We start from the raw sequence: 5,907 nt of genomic DNA on the forward strand, positions 1-5,907 counted from the left end.
AGCCAAGGGTGTACTTGAGTGAATTGATTTCTGATTACCAACAGTGGCATCAGAGCCAGGGTTTTAATCGATTTGGGTATTCTATTTGTGAACGTCCCAGGTTTTAATCGATCAATTGGGAATCTGTGTGATTAATTGAATCGATCAAGGGAAACAAAAGGAGGGTGTGATCAAATTAGTGTTTGTTCTAGAAACTGATCGATCAAACAAGAGCCTATTTGAAATTGATTAAGAATTTGATCAATTGGGTTATTGTTTTTCCAAAAGAAATTGATTTGATAGGCCCTGTAACTGTCGATCATAAAGTAATTGATATACAGAAAACACAAAGAGTAAGCAATCTGATTGACAATTAGTCAATTGATTGTTTGAATCAGAATTCGTTTTTTGTAATCAGGAATCAATCTGAGTTGTTCGCATAATCAATCTGGTTCTTGATTAGTTTGTGATTCTTGAAGGTTTTATACTTATTGGATATAAATTCAAGTACACAATCATATTGTATTGGTTGTTTAATCCAGTTACAGAATCAAGAGATTTTGTGGGATTGTTTAGAAACAACTCTATTTGGGGCAATTCAGGCCCTACACAAAGTATTGTGTTTTTGGTTAAAAACGAGTTCGGTTCGTTTTGATTATTTAACGATTGGTTTTGTTTCACTTTGTTACCCAATAAACCAGTATACCATTTGTGTTTTGAATAGTCGGCTTAGGCAACGGATAAACCCGTGTACTGTTGTTGGTTGAGACAAACAGTTGGTTTTGGCTTGCCTTGTTAAACCCGTGTACTATTCTCGGTTTGAAAAAAAAACGGTTGTTTTTAGTGTTTTGAATAGTCGGCTTAGGCAACGGATAAACCCGTGTGCTGTTGTTGATTGAGACAAACAGTTGGTTTTGGCTTGCCTTGTTAAACCCGTGTACTATTCTTGGTAGAAAACGGTTTGGTTTTGATTTACATTGTGATCGGAAAACCCGAGTACCGTTGTTGTTTGAAATAGTTGGTTTCAAAAAACACGTTCACTATTTCTGGGATTAACAGTTGGTTTGTTTATAACCCGAAACTGTTTAGATTAAAGTTGACAACAATTTTTTCTAAATTTGCAATAGTCAATTTATCAAGATTGGGAAAAAGAAAACTCGTAAAATGGTCGAGTCCAATGATAAAGAAGTTGTGACTTCTAAGGAAGGAGGGACATCAATGAGTTTTCAATGCCCTGTGTTAAACTCCACAAATTACACCATTTGGGCTATAAAGATCAGATCGATCTTTAACGTCCATGGAATTTGGGAAGCTATCGAACCAAAGAGGGCAGCGAATTTGATGAGAAAAAAGATAATATTGCAATTGCATTACTATTCCAAGCGATTCCAGAAAACATGGTATTGCAAATTGCTAATTTCACTTCGGCCAAAGAAATTTGGGACGCATTAAAGGTTCGACATGTTGGAGTTGACAGAGTTAAAGAAGCGCGTTTAGAAACACTCGAGTCAGATTTTGAGTCTCTAAAAATGGGTGTTGACGAGTCGCTTGATGTGTATGCCGGGAAAATAAGTGAGATTGCATCACAAGCAAACAATCTTGGGCATACCATGAATGACAAGAAACTGGTCCGAAAGCTACTCAGTTCTGTGCCAGAAAAATTCATACAGATTGTTTCCGCGATCGAGCAGTTTGTGGATCTTGGTGCAATGCCATTCCAAGAAGCCGTTGGAAGGTTAAAGGCTTTCGAGGAACGCACCAAGAAGAAAAACAAGGAGGTAGACATGCATGACAGACTTCTGTTCACTAAAGAAGATGGAAAAGAGAGGGTAAAGGAACAAAAGTCTGAACATTGCGGTCATGAAAGTTCAAAGCAAGGAAACAAAGAAGGTGGTCGAGGCAAGTATGGGAAGACTTGGAAGAATAAACAAGGAAATCAAGCCCAATAGGACAAGGATCACATAAAATATTTCAAGTGTAATGAACGTGGACATTTCAGGCATGCATGTCCAAATTGGAAAGGAAGGCAGGAGGCAAACTTGATCCAGGATGAAGATGACGAACCAACGCTACTGTGATGGCAACCGGATCTTGAAGAAACGAAGACCTCACTTAAACTAAGTTTAGTTTAAGGGGGAGTATTAGTATATAAACTAAACTTATTAATATTTATATTAAGTGTAGGGGTCTTATTGTAATTATTGTATTTAGTAGGGTTAATATGTAATTACTTAGTCTATAAATAGGGATGATGTCAGACAAATTAACAATCAACGTATTCAGTATTCATCATCGAATGTTCAGTATTTGTTATTCAAGAATTTGTTTGAGTATATCATCTTGTTCTAATTGAATCGTCAATTGTGTGAATTGATCTCTGATTACCAACAGCTGGTATATGCATGGGTAGGAGATGATCAAAATTGGTGGATGGTGGTGGTATATGCATGGGTTGGATGACATGTCGTCATAACGATTCAAAATTCTCACCACTAGCCAAACTAATCTTAATTACGTGTATGATTGCGAGCCTGTTGCAAAGCACATGTATCAATACTAGTATTTATATAATCCTAAAAATGATAACAAAAATAAGTGTGATAGTGACCCCAACACAAGAGGCACATTATAGCGCACAAAAACGGGTATTGTTACTGTCAAATACATAGCAAATCCGTAGCTAACAGGGTGTTTGCTACAAATTAGGTCCGTGGGTACAAGTCCCGTAGCTAACTTATTTGCTATGGATATTTGCTATGGAATCCAAAGTTTGCTACGATTTTAACTACCAAAAGAGAGGTCACTATTTTAGCTACATTAGCCACGGATTTTGCAACATAATTGTTGGCTACGGATTTTTAGCTACAAATTGTTAGGTACGGAATTTTGCTACGCTTTATTAACTGCATAATTTTGCTACAGATTTTTAGTTACTGAGTTTGCTACCAAGTTTCAGCTACAACTTTAGCTACGAATTTCATCTTGAAATATGCTATGGTTTTAGCTATAGAAATTTGCTATGGTTTTTGCTATGAAATTTCGCTACAAAGTTTAGTCGTTTTTTGCTACAAATGTAGCTACAAATATTTGTAAATTTCGCTACAGATTATATACAGTTTTGATTACATATTTAGCTATACATTTTGTGTATTTTATTAAAATATTTCTTGTTTTTATTTTATTTTTTACTTTTTCCGTGTAAACATTATATTCAAAATTTATAAAATATTAAAACAAAGTAAAATATCCAAACCAAATAACATAAAATATCCAAATGTACTACAAGAACAATTTAAATCATCCAAAAAGTAACACATAAAAACTGAAATTTCTATATCTTAATTTCGTGAATGTTTTGTCGCAGATTTCGTGACAATAGCTGAAGTTTCTCATTCATCTCAGCAAACAATCTTGCATTTCTTCAATTTTCACCAACATAGCCTGTTTTTCTACTTTTCCTCTATCTAGCTCCGCTATTTTTTCCCGTTCTAACTCAACTAATTTTTCTTCCAACTGTTGCACCTGCAATTGTATTAAATCCACTAATCATTCTTAAAAACACATAAACGTTCAATGTTTTATACAAAACAAAAAAAGCTAGTTGTACATAAAAAAATTACTAGTTTGTAAATGCATGTAAGTATGTAACCAGCTTTTAAGTAAGCAATTTTGTTTAATGTTAAACCTAATATAAGTTATATAATCCCTTATGTCGCGGTCCGATTTTATGGCCGGTTTCCAATAATAACCGCAAACAAAGCAATTCATCAAGTTTTGAAGTTTTTAACAACCCAATGAAGCCCATGTACTCATCCCATAAAATGTATTTCAAAACCTTGACCAACACATGTGTAATTAGTCCAGTTTAGAATTGCACCCCGTGCATACTCCTGGTTGGAGCTAAAAGAAAACCAAAATCTATATATTGTTTTTTATAGAGAATGCAAACCTTATTATTTCTGCCCGATGGAAATGAACTACCAAGACTTGACATTGAAGGTGCACCCGTCAACACAACATACGGGTCGGTGACGTTGCTAGTCCCATATTGCCGACGTTTTTTCTTTCCCCCCGCAATGCTGGACCATAATTCCATATCGAATTCTGGGTGTAAGCTAGTGTCTTCTTCATACTTCTTTACAACTAGTTTCATATATGATTCCTACAATGAGAACATTAAAAATTATTGCATTAACATTACAAAAATCAAGCAGTTAAAACATGCATTTAGCAATGAGACTTACATAAGCTTTACTAGCCCTTCTTCCAAATCCACATCTACTAACTCGCTACAAACCAGCAACTTATCCAGCGGTCTGGACCCTTTCTTTGCATGTGTTTGTAACCAAAATTCACCAAACTTAGCACGCCGCTTTAATGTGTTGTCCTATAAAGTACATATTTATAAGTTAGTAATAAAATAATTGGTGATGTATTAAATAAGCGTGTGTGTGTATATTTCAAATTATAACATGTTATACCAAACCCTTGGTAACAGTTCAATTTCGGTTTTTGATGTTTAAAATCCGTTACTAACAAACCATGAACACATCTATTATTAAAGATTTATAATTAGCATTTCTTACCATCTCTTTTCTAACAGTAACAAAGCTCTTTGATCCAACAGTATGTCTACCACCTGTTGCCTTTTCTCTGTTTTTGCTGTTTTAAGAAGACTTGTCTTGCCATGAGCTGGTATTCCAAACCTTAATTAGTTCTTTCCAAGAATCTTGACTAATCCAATGTGGCTTAAATGGAATAGTGACACTCCAATCTTTCCCAACTTTTATACCCTTCCGAAGCGCACGGGTCTTGGCGAATTTCCGAGCCTTACCCAACAGATTAGGAAACTTTCCCTTAATGCACCTCTCCCAACAAGAGTGAATTGAGTCTTTTTCCTCAGCTTCCCACTGATAGTATTTCTAGCTTCCCACTGATAGTATTTTTAAAAGGAGAAAAACATTGGTCAATAATGTGTATACTCTTTATTAAGTTATATGTAGTATTACAATAAAAATAATAAAAAATGCATTATTATAATACGTACAAATGTGTATAGGCATACCTGAAAACGCTCAAACATGCGTTCGCGATAAAAGATAGGAACATCTTTCCATCCTTGCCATCCACCCGACCACATCAACTTCAAAATGCTACCAATAATTCGGGAAACCAGATTTTGAATATTAAATCTAGAAAATGGAAACAATGCACCACAATCAACAATAATAACACTTTTGTAGTCACCTAAAAAGAGAATATCAATATATATGCACACACATGTCTCACACTTACTCACCATTTTCAACCCAAATCCAAATGCGATTTTCAGGTGTAGGTATTGGAGGTGGGACAACCGGTCCCCAACCTATAGCAACCGACTCATCCTCGTCATCACTAGGTTCATGGAGAGGTTGATATGAATATGTAGTTGGTTGTCTACTATGGTCTGTACTACCATGATTGTTAACTTGCTTGCTCCCTCGACCACCATCTCCAGTTGATCTGCGTGCCGTAATTTCTAAAAAATATAACTCTATTAGAATTAAAAGAAGTGTAAAACTTAACTTATGAACTAGTTAAAGGCCTTACTAAAAGAATCCACCCCTTTAATACTAATTAACATCCAATAATTAGATAATATTAACATTTATGAAATTAGTGTCCATATATTATTATTATTCTTTTCTATTTGTATTATGAATAAACAATCTATAACAAATCATTTCACACAAAATTAGAATTTGAAAACCAATCTGGCACGTATGGTAGCATTTTGGTAACTTATATCTAAAAAGTCATGGTTCACTGATCAAATATATATGGTTCCAGTCTATGTTGTTAATAACCAATAAACTACTCATTTATTTGAACATTCATTAATGATTAAGTTTTAGTTCAACAAACAGAATTAAAAGAGCATTTTTT

The 5,907-nt window shown here is 34.6% G+C and overlaps 1 long non-coding RNA gene across 2 annotated transcripts; it reads right to left on the bottom strand.

Moving 5' to 3' along the window:
* Positions 1-4,239: 4,239 nt before the first annotated feature.
* Positions 4,240-5,483, bottom strand: LOC143611799 (uncharacterized). Of its 2 annotated transcripts, XR_013149835.1 has the most exons (4): positions 5,275-5,483; positions 5,045-5,171; positions 4,566-4,901; positions 4,240-4,366 (listed from the first exon to the last, which is right to left on the bottom strand). It is a non-coding gene; the product is annotated as an uncharacterized LOC143611799 (long non-coding RNA). The 2 variants fall into 2 exon arrangements; XR_013149834.1 differs by having other exon boundaries at positions 5,045-5,480.
* Between the last annotated feature and the right edge of the window lie 424 nt (positions 5,484-5,907).

The sequence above is a fragment of the Bidens hawaiensis genome, unplaced genomic scaffold (assembly GCF_021521415.1).
Source record: "Bidens hawaiensis isolate Kalapana, Puna unplaced genomic scaffold, B.hawaiensis_p1.1 tig00032377_1, whole genome shotgun sequence".
NCBI classification, from domain to species: Eukaryota; Viridiplantae; Streptophyta; class Magnoliopsida; order Asterales; family Asteraceae; genus Bidens; species Bidens hawaiensis.